General features: G+C 45.3%; 1 long non-coding RNA gene across 1 annotated transcript; it reads left to right on the top strand.

The window, feature by feature from the left end:
• The first annotated feature begins 6834 nt into the window (after positions 1-6834).
• LOC135051132 (uncharacterized) lies at positions 6835-12655 on the top strand. Its single transcript, XR_010242058.1, has 3 exons — positions 6835-7066; positions 7524-7741; positions 12002-12655. It is a non-coding gene; the product is annotated as an uncharacterized LOC135051132 (long non-coding RNA).
• The last annotated feature ends 3363 nt before the right edge of the window (positions 12656-16018 follow it).

Here is a 16018-nt window from a genome sequence, read left to right as displayed (position 1 = left end):
TGGCCCTGTCTTGTATGCTGTAATTATTCTAGGGTGCAGTGAAAATCAATGTACCCTGGCCCTGTCTTTTATGCTGTAAAATTACAGGGGTGTTGTGAAAATACAGGGGTGCTGACACTGTCTGCAATTGCGATGTCTAGGCCTGACCTTCACAACACTGTATGGGAAGAGGAGACTCCTACCACCAATTGCACGCCCCCTGCTGGGAGGCGCACCGCCAGTCCAGTTGCTGATATTGAGATCGAGGATGTCACTGTAGAAGTACACCAGGATGAGGAGGACATGGGTGTAGCAGTCGCTGCGGAGGAAGTTGATGATGAGGATTCTGATGGTGATGTGGTTTGTTTGAATAAGGCACCAGTGGAGACAGTTGTTGTCCATGGGATGAAAAACCCCATTGTCATGCCTGGGCAAAATACCAAAAAAGCCACCTCTTCAGTGTGGATTTATTTTGCCACAAATCCGGACAACAGGTGTCAAGCCATCTGTTGCCTTTGTCCATCCATAATAAGTAGGTGTAAGGATGTTAACCACTTGGAACATCTTCCCTTATATGTCACCTGCAGCGCATTCAACATAAGTCATTGTCAAGTTCAGAAACTTTGGGTAAAAGCGTAAGCAATCCACTGACACCTAAATGATGTGGTTTTGTTTGTTTGAATATTATTTATCTGTGAGGAGGTAAACACTGAAGGGGGGGGATCTGAGGAAGAGGATGACATCTTGCCACTGTAGAGCCAGTTTATGCAAGGAGAGATTAATTGCTTCTTTTTTGGTGTAGGCCCAAGCAAACCAATCATTTCAGCCACAGTCGTGTGGCAGACCCTGTCACTGAAATTATTGATTTGTTAAAGTGTGCATGTCCTGTTTATACAACATAAGGGTGGGTGGCAGGGCCCAAGGATAATTCCATCTTGCACGTCTTTTCTTTGTCTGCCACATCACTCCAGTGGTGCTACCCCATTGCAGTTTAAGTCCAAGGGTGCTGTTGCCTGTCTGCTTTGCTGTGTAATTCTCCAGGGGTCCTGCCTATGCTGTATAGCCAGCCATGAACACCTTTTGCATGCTTCTGATCATCTCCATAAAACAGCTTAAATTCACCACAACTGACCTATGAATCATCATAAATATCCAAGGACTTACCTTTAACTTGTACTACTCTACACGGACATCTCATCAAAACCAACGGATTGCATTCCTGCACTGTGATACACACTGGATTGAAATCTCTGCATCTCTCCACTGAGAAGTCCTTCAGTTTGGAATCTGCTGTACTCTGCATTGGACGTCCCAGACAAGGTACTGTGGACTACAACCTATCTTTGGCTCCATCCAGCCCCTCACTTAGACATCATTCACCTCTGTTCTTTGAGCAACAAATAACTCTGACTTCTTGCATTAATCAACTAATATACAGTATATTCAGACTCTGAATTGCTGAAGGGTCACTGTTCATTTCAAATTGCAGGATCCCAGCCATTCCCCTGGACACATGTTATCACACCCCACCCAAATCTAACTCTCTCTGCACATGTTATATCTGCCCCCCTGCAGTGCACATGGTTTTGACCAACTGCTAACAAATTTGCTGCTGCGATTAACTCTGAATTACCCCCTAAATCAGCAACAGAAAAAGCCAAGTTATTTTATCACTTGTTTCAAATATACCCATTGGATTAAGGAGCAGCAAATAGGTTATAGAAACAACGATTATAGCGATTACAATCCAAGATGGCGGCGCAGATGGCTGCCTTGGAGCTATGCAGCTCAGCCAAAAATACATGTTTCCCCTTATTTTCCCTTGCCCTTGACTACCCCACCGGTGACCAAATACAGCAGGGAAGCCATCCTGAGTTGGAGCGCTCCCGCGGTGCTTACCCCATGTTTGACCCGTCGGTGGGTGGATCAGCGGCCCTTGCAGCTCTTGCTGACCCGTGTGGCAGGGATGCAGATGTTGTAGATGCCGAAGTGGATGACCGAGCAGCTGCAGTCCCCTGCAGCCTGGACAGCGACTGGCGGGCAGATCGGCGGCCCCGGAAAGAGAATGACGGAGGCCCTCATGTCGGCCCTAATAGAAGGTCATCCATCCTCTGCTTTACGGAGACGTGGCTGGATGACCATATTGCAGACGACAAGATGTCTCTGCCGGGCTTCGATCGCTCCAAGGTTCTCTCAGGAAAAACGAAGGGTGGTGGCATCTGCTTCTACATCAACGACAGATGGTGCACCAATGTCACATTCCTAGGCAAATCACCTGGAGATGCTAAGTATCAACCGCAATCCATTCTATTCCCCCCAGGAATTTGCATCAATTGTCCTTGTGGGAGTGTACATACCCCCCCCCCCTGCCTGTGCGAATGAAGCCCTGCACCACCAGGCTGTATGCATATCTGACATAGAACAAAAACACCCGGGCTCTCTGCTTATACTGCTGGGTGACTTCAACAGAACTAACCTTAGCAAGGAGCTACCTAAGTACAAACAACAAGTCACGTGTCCCACTAGGGAAGGGCGCACCCTTGACCACTGCTACACTACCCTCAAGTCTGCCTTCCGGTGTATCCCGCATGCTGCATTTGGCCTATCTGACCACTGCCTCATCCTCCTACTCCCTACCTATACACAGAAGCTGACAGCGGTTAAGCCTGTCATCAAGACTGTTAAGAAATGGACCAACAAGGCTAAGATGAAGCTCCAGGCCTGCTTCGACTGTACGGTATGAGGGTCTTTGAAGCCTCGGCAATCGACCTGAATGACCTGACAGACACTGTCACATCCTACATCAGCTACTGTGAGGACATGTGTGTACCTACCAAGACTGCATTTACAGCAACAACAAGACCTGGTTCAATGCCCAGCTCAGGCAACTTCGTTGGGCCAAAGAGTAGACCTATAGCAGTGGTGACAGAGCACTATACAACCGAATTAGGAACACTCTGACTAAAGAAATCTGGCTGGCAAAAAGCGGTTCTCCGACAAGCTGACAAATGACCCCGTAGCTGTATGGAATGGAATGCAATCCATAACCAACTGCAAGAAAACATTGAAGTCCACCACCATGCACCAAGACCTAGCAGACGAGCTGAACCACTTTTATTGCAGGTACACAAAAGAAGTTCCCTGCGACCCAAACAATCACCTGTACGATGCCCCGAACACCGACGGCCATCTCCAGGCACTGCAAGTTGCTCAAGATGAGGTGGAGGCACTGTTCAAAAGAGCCAAACCCAGGAAAACTCCAGGTCCTGACGGAGTGTCACCATCTGCCCTGAAAGCATGTGCGGGTCAGCTCGCCCCCATATTCACCAAGATATTCAACAAATCGTTGGAGCTACAGAAAGTCCCTTCCTGCCTCAAAAGGTCCACTATCATCCCGGTCCCCAAGAAACCCTCTATCACGAACCTGAACGACTACAGGCTGATAGCACTGACGTCTGTGGTCATGAAAACGTTCGATCATCTGGTTTTGAATCACCTGAAAACTGTGACTGGTTCCCAACTGGACCCCCTACAGTTTGCCTATCGGTCGAATCGGTGTGTCAAGGATGCAGTCAACCTGGGCCTGCACTACATTCTACAGCACCTAGACATTCCCGGTACCTACACGAGGGTCCTGTTTGTCGATTTCAGCTCTGCCATCAATACAATCATCCCCAGCATCCTCCACCCCAAATTACTTGGCTAGGGGTCCCTGAAGCTACCTATTCCTGGATAGTAGACTTGCTGATAGATAGGACACAGTTGTTGAAAGCAGGGGAATTCACCTCTCAAGCGCGGTCCATTAGTACAGGGGCCCCTCAGGGCTGTGTCCTCTCACCCCTGCTCTTCTCCCTGTACACAAATGACTGCACCTCAGAGGTGCAATCAGTAAAGATCATCAAATTCGGCGACGACACACCACCGTTATCGGCCTCATCAAGGACGGGGATGAATCGGCCTATTGACGGGAAGTAAGCCGGTTAACAGCCACTACAACCTTGAGCTCAACCCCCTAAAAACTGTAGAGATGATAGTGGACTTCAGGGAGAAGTCAGCTAGTGCACCCCCGCTAACGATTGCTGAAAGTGTGGTATCGCTAGTGGACAATCTTCTGGGACCTTAAATGGGGGTCCAACACTGATGCCACTGTCAGGAAAGTGCAGCAGAGATTGTTCTTCATCAGGCAACTATGGAAGTTCAACATCCCACAGAAGCTTCTGCTCCTCTTCTACTCCGCGATTGTGGAGTTGGTACTGTGCTCCTCGATACTGGTATGGTACGGCTCCGCCAGTGCGCGGGACAGATGCAAGCTGCAAAAGGTGGTCAGAACCACAGAGAAGATCATCTAGGCCAACCTTCCCTCAGTCCAGGACCTGTACCTGTCCAGAGCTAAAAAGTGGGCAACCAAGGTAGTAAATGACCAGCTACATGTCGGCCACAGCAGGTTTAACTTTCTTCCTTCAGGCAGGTCTTACAGGGCCGCCCCCACCGGGTCCACCAGAAGCCTCAAAAGTTTCTTTCCCCAAGCAGTCCGCCTGCTGAACTCCTGAACATTGACTGACTAGACGTACGTGTAACTCACTTGTGTCCCTACGGAATACCTATCTGTCTGACTTTACTTGCCCCCACCTGCTTATCTGTTACCTACTTGGCTGTTGTATAGCAAACCGAAGGCAAAATTCATAGTATACGCAAGTATACCTGGCCAATACAGCTGATTCTGATTTTGATAAGTCCATGGGTGCTGCTGTACTTGATCTTAGGTTTAAATGAAAGCCTAGAGCAGAATGAAACAAGCTTCAACATCACAAACAGATTTGTGAAAATTAGCCGCAACGGTGGAAATGGAAATAGAAAGTGTTTTTAAATAAAGTCGGGAGAGACCACATTTGTGGCCAAAGTCAGTGTGACTTAGAAGTGACTGAATCATAATCCACCGTAACTGCCGGAGAGGAAAATGTGATGTTTTCTGCTGGAGCATTAGAGACAGGTTCTTCTAAATTATTTAATGTTAGGGGCTCACTCAAATGAATGGCTCCAATTAGTCAACTTTAATTTTGATTTATTATTGATGTTCCACATTTTGGGATTATTAATTTAGAAGATGCGCATTTGTTGTACAGGGATCTTCTTTTCCTAAGGGCTGCGTAGGGTTATCGCAAGACCTCACGGTGTTAGAAGAACTGAGTTTCAGTGATCTTGAATTGTATCAGCTTTCCATTGCACTGCAGCACTACATGGGCCAGGAGCTCCAGTGAGGCACAAACAGTTACTGAATAAGGCCCAGTATAGAGTCTCATGGTGGCTTACAGCCAGGAAGATGTCTGGCTTGCCAGACTTAGGCATGCTGTGGGCACAGAGGTTAGCATTGCTTCCTCCCACAGTCCTACTATAGTATGAAATAAGTTTGGACTGTAGAGTGGTAAGCTCCACTAGGGCAGGGGCTCAATAACAAAAAAATGTACTGCACAGTTGTGCTTAGTACTTAATATGAATAAAATAAACAAGACACACAGGTATGCTCACATGTGTGTAACTGGGAGCTGTGAAGAACAAAAATAAGGCATCTGCCACAAAATATGTAAATAAAATGGAATAAAAAAAAAATGGGGAAAAAAAGAAACCTACGAGATTTTCACAAAATAAGTCTCCAGACTCCGTGGAGGGGAAAATATCCAATCTTGATCCTGTGGTATACACAAGTTTATTTGCATCCCAGCATTAAATCCGAGATTATCTTAATCCCTGAAAATGGAGAAGGAGACTTTGGCCCCTATCTTTTCAGTTTGTCAAGTAATGTGGTCATTAATAATTAAATATTTGCTTGGTTGAAGTCCTTTTTGTTCCACACCAATATAGGAGTGGAGGTGAAAGCCTGTATGTTGTTCGTGATTGCGTGTGCCTCTCTAATTTTTAATCACCTTCTTGACACTGTCCTCTTCTTCTTGCCTCTTCTCATAATGTGAAAAGTCATCAAATATGGAGATGGCGTGTTTGTAGCTAGCTATGAGTCTGAGAACTTGGTAAGCTTTTTCCAGGGGGACCACCTGTCGCTGAAATGATGGGTTTATTAAACTGTGCATGTTCTGTTTAAACAGCATAAGGGTGGGTGGCAGGGCCCAAGACAATTCCATCTTGCACCTCTTTTTTTACTTTGCATTATTTGCTCTGCAGTGCCACTCCTAGATGGGCCAGGTGTTTGTGCCGCCCACTTGTGTCGCTTAGCTTAGCCATCCAGCGACCTTGGTGCACCTCTTTTTTTTCTTTGCATTATGTGCTCTATGGGGCATAGTTTGTAAAACTGCCATCCTGTCTGCCACTGCAGTGCCACTCCTAGATGGGCCAGGTGTTTGTATTGCTCAGTTGTGTTGCTTAGCTTAGTCATCCAGCGACCTTGGTGCAACCTTTTGGCCTAAAAACAATAGTGTGAGGTGTTCAGAATAGACTGAAAATGAGTGGAAATGAATGTTATTGAGGTAAGTAATACCAAAGGATCAAAATTACCCAAAAATTCTGTGATTTTAGCTGTTTTTATGTTTTTTCAAAAATCATCGAGATCCAAAACCAAAACACAAAACACGAAAAGTGTCCGGCGCACATCTCTATTATCTATACAACTACATTAAACACATAAAAAATGATAACTATTTGCAGGCAATGTCTAATAGTTATGGCAATATTTATCTAATATGATTTATATACATATGCAATACCCTGCTATATGAGGTATTATGTGTGACGTGCTACAGAGTATGTACATGTGATTACACAGGCAAATAATTCTCAGCAGACTCGGCAGCATTTCTGAAGGTCAGGAGCAGGTCACATGACCAGTGACAGTTGGAAGTGAGCGGCAGTTGCTTGGATCAGAGCTGCTCAGGGCCTAGGATGTATGAGAAAGAGGGGCACTGTATATCAGGGGTGTCCTGAGGTAACCACTGAGAACAGGCACCTAGGCTGCTGAAACGGCACTGTGCATCACATTGAGAACCTTAGAAAAATCTCATATTGTTGCAGATCCCTTAGAAACCTATGGGGACTGCTATTACAGTCAGAAATGGGGCACAAGCCAGAATGGAAGATACAGGTGAAACTCAGAAAATTAGAATATCGTGCAAAAGTTCATTTCTTTCAGTAATTCATCTTAAAAGGTGAAACTAATATATTATATAGACTCATTACATGCAAAATGAGATATTTCAAGCCTTTATTTATTTGTTATAATTTTGATGATTGTGGCTTACAGCTTAAGAAAACCACAAATCCAAAATCTCAGAAAATTTAAATATTACATAAAATCAATAAAAAAAGGATTTTAAACACAGAAATGTTGGCCCTCTGAAAAGTATAATCATGCAGATGTACTCAGTACTTGGTTTGGGCCCCTTTTGCATGAATTACTGCCTCAATGCGGCATGGCATAGATTCTAACAGCCTGTGGCACTGCTGAGGTGTTATGGAAGACAAGGATGCTTCAATAGCGGCCTTCAGCTCTTTTGCATTGTCCGGTCTCATGTCTCTCATATTTCTCTTGGCAATGCCAGGTCAGGCGAGTTTGGGGGAGCTTCACAAGGAGTGGACTGAGGCTGGAGTTAGTGCATCAAGAGCCACAACACACAGACGGATACTGGTCATGGGCTTCAAATGTCGTATTCCGCTTGTGAAGCCGCTCCTGAACAACAAACAACATCAGAAGTGTCTTACCTGGGCTAAAGAAAAAAGAAACTGGTCTGTTGCTCAGTGGTCCAAGGTCCTCTTTTGGGTAATTCCATGATTATGTCAACCAGAACATCTTTTCCTGAAAGTGGCCACAATTAATCTTGTAGTGAAAATTTATATTCTCTGAAGTTAATATTTTGTAAAACCAAAGATGATAAACACCTGTTTTTCATAAATCATAAGTTGGCAGCATTATTTCTCTGACGTCCTAGTGGATGCTGGGGACTCCGTAAGGACCATGGGGAATAGCGGCTCCGCAGGAGACTGGGCACAAAAGTAAAGCTTTAGAACTACCTGGTGTGCACTGGCTCCTCCCCCTATGACCCTCCTCCAAGCCTCAGTTAGATTTTTGTGCCCGAACGAGAAGGGTGCACACTAGGTGGCTCTCCTGAGCTGCTTAGTGAAAAGTTTTTTATTTTCAGTGAGTCCTGCTGGCAACAGGCTCACTGCATCGAGGGACTAAGGGGAGAAGAAGCGAACTCACCTGCGTGCAGAGTGGATTGGGCTTCTTAGGCTACTGGACATTAGCTCCAGAGGGACCGATCACAGGCCCAGCCATGGATAGGTCCCAGAGCCGCGCCGCCGGCCCCCTTACAGAGCCTGAAGAAGCCGGACGGCTCGGTGAGACCGATTCTAAATCTAAAATCTTGAACACTTACATACGGAGGTTCAAATTCAAGATTGAGTCACTCAGAGCAGTGATTGCGAACCTGGAAGAAGGGGACTACATGATGTCTCGGGACATCAAGGATGCTTACCTTCATGTCCCAATTTACCCTTCTCACCAAGGGTACCTCAGGTTTGTGGTACAGAACTGTCACTATCAGTTTCAGACGCTGCCGTATGGATGGTCCACGGCACCCCGGGTCTTTACCAAGGTAATGGCCGAAATGATGATACTCTTTCGAAGGAAGGGCATTTTAGTTATCCCTTACTTGGAGGATTCCCTGATAAGGGTAAGATCCAGGGAACAGTTGGAGGTCGGTGTAACACTATCTCAGGTAGTGTTGCGGAAGCACGATTGGATTCTCAATATTCCAAAATCGCAGCTGATTCCGACGACTCGTCTTCTGTTCCTAGGGATGATCCTGGACACAGTCCAGAAAAAGATGTTTTCTCCCGGAGGAGAAAGTCAGGGAGTTATCCGAGCTAGTCGGGAACCTCCTATAACCGAGCCAAGTCTCAGTACATCAATGAAAGGGTTCTGGGAAAAATGGTGGCTTCCTACGAAGCAATCCCATTCGGCAGATTCCACGCAAGAACTTTCCAGTGGGACCTGCTGGACCAATGGTCCGGGTCGCATCTTCAGATGCATCAGCGGATAACCCTGTCACCAAGCACAAGGGTGTCTCTCCTGTGGTGGTTGCAGAGTGCTCATCTTCTAGAGGGCCGCAGATTCGACATTCAGGACTGGGTCCTGGTGACCACGGATGCCAGCCTGCGAGGCTGGGGAGCAGTCACACAGGGAAGGAATTTCCAGAGCTTATGATCAAGCCTGGAGACATCACTTCACATAAATATCCTGAAGCTAAGGGCCATTTACAATGCTCTAAGCTCAGCAAGACCTCTGCTTCAAGGTCACCCGGAGTTGATCCATTCGGACAACATCACGGCAGTCACCCACGTAAACAGACAGGGTGACACAAGAAGCAGGAGGGCAAGGCAGAAGCTGCAAGGATTCTTCGCTGGGCGGAAAATCATGGGATAGCACTGTCAGCAGTATTCATTCCGGGAGTGGACAACAGGAAAGCAGACTTCCTCAGCAGACACGACCCCCACCCGGGAGAGTGGGGACTTCACCCAGAAGTCTTCCACATGTTTATAAAACTCGACAAGTATTGCGCCAGGTCAAGGGACCCTCAGGCAATAGCTGTAGACGCTCTGGTAACACAGTGGGTGTACCAGTCAGTGTATGTGTTCCCTCCTCTGCCTCTCATACCCAAGGTACTGAGAATTATAAGATGGAGAGGAGTAAGCACTATATTCGTGGCTCCGGATTGGCCAAGAAGGACTTGGTAACCGGAACTTCAAGAGATGCTCACGGAGGATCCGTGGCCTCTACCTCTAAGAAGGGACCTGCTCCAGCAAGGACCCTGTCTGTTCCAAGACTTACCGCAGCTGCGTTTGACGGCATGGCGGTTGAACGCCGGATCCTGAAGGAGAAAGGCATTCCGGATGAAGTCATTCCTGTCCTGATCAAAGCCAGGAAAGATATAACTGCAAAACATTATCACCGCATTTGGCGAAAATATGTTGCGTGGTGCGAGGCCAGTAAGGCCCCGACTGAGGAATTTTCAACTAGGTCGATTCCTACATTTCCTGCAAACAGGAGTGTCTATGGGCCTGAAATGGGGGTCCATTAAGGTTCAAATTTCGGCCCTGTCAATTTTCTTCCAAAAAGAACTAGCTTCAGTCCCTGAAGTTCAGACGTTTGTGAAAGGGGTACTGTATATACAGCCTCCTTTTGTGCCTCCAGTGGCACCTTGGGATCTAAATGTAGTTTTTGGGTTCCAAAAGTCACATTGGTTTGAACCACTTAAATATGTGGAGTTAAAATATCTCACATGGAAAGTGGTCATGCTGTTGGCCCTGGCCTGGGCCAGGTGCGTGTCAGAATTGGCGGCTTTATCCTGTAAAAGCCCTCATCTGATTTTCCATTCGGACAGTGCGGAATTGAGGACTTGTCCTCAGTTTCTCCCTAAGGTGGTTTTCAGCGTTTCACCTGAATCAACCTATTGTGGTGCTTGCGGCTACTAGGGACTTGGAGGACTCCAAGTTGCTAGACGTTGTCAGGGCCCTGGAAATATAGGTTTCCAGGACGGCTGGAGTCAGAAAATCTGACTCGTTGTTTATTCTGTATGCACCCAACAAGCTGGGTGCTCCTGCTTCTAAGCAGACTATTGCTCGTTGGATTTGTAGTACAATTCAGCTTGCACATTCTGTGGCAGGCCTGCCACAGCCAAAATCTGTAAAAGCCCATTCCACATGGAAGGTGGGCTCATCTTGGGCGGCTGCCCGAGGGGTCTCGGCTTTACAACTTTGCCGAGCAGCTACTTGGTCAGGAGCAAATACGTTTGTAAAATTCTACAAATTTGATACCCTGGCTGAGGAGGACCTGGAGTTCTCTCAATTGGTGCTGCAGAGTCATCCGCACTCTCCCGCCCGTTTGGGAGCTTTGGTATAATCCCCATGGTCCTTACGGAGTCCCCAGCATCCACTAGGACGTCAGAGAAAATAAGAATTTACTTACCGATAATTCTATTTCTCGTAGTCCGTAGTGGATGCTGGGCGCCCATCCCAAGTGCGGATTGTCTGCAATACTGGTACATAGTTATTGTTACCAAAAAATCGGGTTATTGCTGTAGTGAGCCATCTTTTCTAGAGGCTCCTCTGTTATCATGCTGTTAACTGGGTTCAGATCACAAGTTATATGGTGTGATTGGTGTGGCTGGTATGAGTCTTACCCGGGATTCAAAATCCTTCCTTATTGTGTACGCTCGTCCGGGCACAGTATCCTAACTGAGGCTTGGAGGAGGGTCATAGGGGGAGGAGCCAGTGCACACCAGGTAGTTCTAAAGCTTTACTTTTGTGCCCAGTCTCCTGCGGAGCCGCTATTCCCCATGGTCCTTACGGAGTCCCCAGCATCCACTACGGACTACGAGAAATAGAATTATCGGTAAGTAAATTCTTATTTTATTCAAGATGGCAATCTGTGGAATGCTGTGGTGATTTTGTGCCTTATCTGACAACTGTTTACAGATATGTAATTGTCCTTATATTAATATTGATACACACCAGATTATAAGAATCTTACCAGAGCCACAATTTGATAATAGGCTTACACTGTATTTTCAAGATGTTAGCTTTGATAATGATGTAGTTTAATTGACAGATTTAAATGTTTTTTGCAAGTATTTTGGAACATGTCATGTCTGTCACAATTCCTATGTCTTGTCTTACACAGGAATAATGTTTAATAAAATAGTTACAAATACTTGAAATTTCTTATCTTCTTTACCCAACCAAGCCAACAACTCTTATCATTCTCAGTGTTAAGTCATGGAACTGTAGGTTTCATATTTTGGAAGATTTGGAAGGAAGTTATACTCATCCTGAATTTGTGTTCCCGTTCAGTGTCGTGTCTGTCACATAATATTTGTACCTGTATAATTCTGATAATTACCGAATTAAACTTCCCTGTTACTTTAACAGTTAACTGAATGATTATAGTTTATAACTAGCATAGTTTGCAGAACTTCTGATATTTTATTAATGAAAAAAATAATCATCATTATTCTTGCAGTGAATCATATGTCGTGTCTGTCACAATGGAATTGCCCTTTTCTGATGAGAGCAAATTTTGCATATCATTTGGAAACCAAGGTCCCAGAGTATGGAGGAAGAATGGAGAGGCACACAATCCAAGTTGCTTTAAGTACAGTGTGAAGTTTCCACAGTCTGTGTTGATTTAGGGGCTTTATGGAGATGTTGACTTCATTTTCCAGCAGGACTTGGCACCTGCCCACACTGCCAAAAGTACCAAAACCTGGTTCAATGACCATAGGATTACTGTGCTGGATTGGCCAGCAAACTCAACTGACCTGAACCCCATAGAGAATCTATGGGGCATTGCCAAGAGAAAGATGAGAGACATGAGACTGAACAATGCAGAAGAGCTGAAGGCCGCATCCTGGTCTTCCATAACACCTCAGCAGTGTCACAGGCTGATAGAATCCATGCCACGCAGCACTGAGACAGTAATTCATGCAGAAGGGGTCCAAACCAAGTACTGAGTACATATGCATCATCATACTTTTCAGAGGGCCGACAATTCTGTATTTAAAATCCTTTTTTTATTGATTTTATGTAATATTAAAATTTTCTGAGATTTTGGATTTTCTTAAACTGTAAATTGCAATCATCAAAATTATAACAAATAAAGGCTTGGAATATCTCACTTTGCATGTATGGAGACTATATAATATATTAGTTTCACATTTTAAGTTGAATTACTGAAATAAATGAACTTTTGCACGATATTCTAATTTTCTGAGTTTCACCTGTATCCCCTAGATACCCCCTGGGAATAATTACATTTTGTGTTTGTTTTCGGGGGATTTCCTGCAAATGTAATTTAATAAATATGCCCCTGAGATACCACAGTGAGTTGCAGTCATAGTAACTTTCTTGCCACAATGGAAACTAAGTAAGAAGCGAAGCAGTCCACACTGATCAGTATAATAATACGTACATTAGATAGAGCAACTTAGCTGCAAAAACAACTTTCATGACCAATACAGCAGGTATAAACTACTTGTGATGTAGAAACCTCTGTAGCATGACTTTAATTGTTCCATGGAAAATTAATATATTTAGGGCCTAATTCAGACCCGGTCGCTGATGTGCGAAAATCACTATGAAGCGATTTTTGCACATCTGCGCATGTGTGTGTGCCTGTATGTGCATGTGCAGGTCTTAAACTGCATTCTCTTCCGAACGCAGTTTAAGACTTGGAGTAGGGCAGGAATGGGGCGTTGACGCTCCATTTAAGGGGCACGGTCCGGACAACTGTGACACGTCAGGACCGTTGCTGGGACGAGTCGCGGTGGTTGCGTGACATCACATGCCGCTGCAACCAAAAACATGGCAGCCAGGCTGTTTAGCCAGAGGGCTACTCGAAACATGTGAAAGCATCACCACTGTGCGATGCTTTCGCATGTGTGCAGGGGTGGCAGGACCCGGCATGGGGGGCAGACTTGCCCTGTGCTGGGCGTCCCTCGCATGTCAAATAATTTGATCGTAGATGGGCGTTTTTTTTTGCACATCTATGATCAGGTCTGAATTACACCCTTAGTCATTTTGGATTCTATAAAAGTCCTTGGTGATCACGCTGTCTTCAATCCGGCTGTGGAGCTTGCATTGAATGGATGTGCAGAGCCATTTCTTGCGGTGGGCGAGGCGTGCATTCACACGGAGCGGGATGAAGAGGATGGATGTTGGCTGGTGGATGCCGCTGCAAATGTAAGTATAACACACTATCTCTCTCTCCCCCCCTCCCTCCCTCTCTTTGTAGAAGGGGACTCTTGCCTGCCATAATTTGTAAAATGGGGACTCTTGCCTGCTGTAATGTGTAAAACGAGGACTCTTGCCTGCCATAATATGTAAAATGGGTACTCTGTCTGCCCTAAGGTGTGTAAAATGGGGACTCTGCCTGCTGTAATGTATGAAATGGGGACTCTTGCCTGCCATAATGAGTAAAATGGGGACTCTTGCCTGCCGTAATGTGTAAAATGGGGACTTTTATCTGCCATAATGTGTAAAATGGGGACTCTTGTCTGCCGTAATGTGTTGGTGCAGGGTCAAACACTGGGCTGTAAGGCAGTCGTTTCAGGTGAGGCCACGCCCTTGCAGTGAAGCCATCACCATTTTAATAAGGCCACACCCCCAGCGGGCGCGCTAATTTACTTTTTTTTATCTATGGGGGGGTGCATTTTTTTTCTATGGGAGCCAAATTGGCTAGAAACAGCCTTGTGGATGTGCCTGTGCGGTGTCCGTCCAGGAATGCTGTGTTGTCTATCCAGAGGTGCTACTGGTACTCTCTTCATCCATAAAGGGGTACTCACTCTGTCCATAAATGGGTGTTGTGTCCTCCAGGGGTATCTTCTCCATCCATAAAGGGGTGCTGTGTCCTCCAGGGGTGCTCTGTCAATCTAGGGGTGCTCTGCCCCAGTTTAAACAAAATAAAAGCCAAATATCTAGTTTAAAAAAATATTTTTAGGGGGGTGATATACCACATAGTATAATAGTACTATTAGTTTCCTGTGACACTGCCAGTCAGACCGCAGTGTATAATCATAAATGCGACACTGTAGGTGTTCTGTCTTTTGTTGTATATAAAGGGGTGCTGTGTCCATCTGTCAAGGGGCTGCTGTGTCCTCCAGGGTGCTATATAAATCTATGGGTGCTCTGCCCCAGTTTAAATAAAAGGTAAATATATCATTTAAAAAAAAATTTTTTTTGTGTGGTATACCCCAGTGAACTATACTATTATTTTTCTGTGACACTGACGGTCAGACTGCAGTGTATCATACACGTATTGTGTGACACTGTAGGTGACAGTGAACTACAGTATAATATATATTCTGACTCATACAAGTATTGTGTGACACTGTAAGTGAAACTAAACCACAGTGTTATATTATTATTTATGACTCATACACGTATTGTGTGACACTTTAGGCGAAAGTAAACCGCAGTGTTAGATTATTATTTCTGACTCATACAAATTGTGATGTGTGCTGTACCCCACTTTGTATGTATTTGTTGATAGATATGGAGGATGAACAATTGAGAGGAGAGCAGGAAGCTCATACTAGTGCTGCAGGTGCTGCCATAAGTCATGACGATACAAGGCCATCAAAACCATCTTCTAAGGCCGATGCCTAAGCTCATAGAGGGCTTAAGTCAGGACATGTAAAGTCACAGAAGCAATTTAATTTTACAGTGGTAAGGAAAAAAACATCAAAAGGATAGTTTACTGCAGAGAAATACGAAATTGTCAATATGCCAATTACCACACGAAGTACCAAGGAAAGAGTCAGGTATTGGCCTTTATTTATATCAGGTGGTTCTGCAACTGTCAGTTAGGCATCTTCTTCTGCATCTCATGATGATGAAAGAACTTTTCACTAAGTCTAGAACAGGTGTCAAAAAAATGAAAACCACTAAGGCAGTAGAACAAACTGTGTTCAGAACCGTCACACATTCCTGAGGAACATTTAGGGGTGTCCACATTAGCTATGTGTGAGTTTCTCATACAGTCCTCATAGATAAGCCTCCTTCCACCATTTCTTCACCATCTGCATGTGTGGAGCAGTACAAGTAAAGGGGGTGATAAGGACATAATAGAAATTGAAGAAGCATGTTATGGAAGTGGAACAGGATGAGGGGGATGTGTGTGTACTACTACAATCTGACATGTCACGTCTGGCAGGGTTTGAGGATCCGGCAGCTGAGATTTGCCCGAGGAGGTAGCAGGCTGTGAATGAACCAGATGAGGGGGCTGGATATAGTTCCTTCGCATGGGACACGGAGCAATGAAGAACGTAGGCGAGGTTTGAGAGTCAATGGAAAGTATTTATTATGTACAGGGCTGAGGTAGAGAACCGAGGCTGAAGCACAATGGTTAAAGACGTGGCTGGATGTGAAGAACTGCGGACTGTAATTCGAAAGACGAGACTGTAGATGATGAACTGTGGAACTGTGGATGGTAGTTGAAAACGTGGCTGGAGACAAGGACTGTGGACTGTGGTTTGGAAAA

This window comes from Pseudophryne corroboree, chromosome 2 (genome assembly GCF_028390025.1).
Source record: "Pseudophryne corroboree isolate aPseCor3 chromosome 2, aPseCor3.hap2, whole genome shotgun sequence".
Classification (NCBI taxonomy): Eukaryota; Metazoa; Chordata; class Amphibia; order Anura; family Myobatrachidae; genus Pseudophryne; species Pseudophryne corroboree.
Note: the sequence above shows the minus strand (reverse complement) of the source record. Positions and strands in the feature narration are given on the sequence as shown.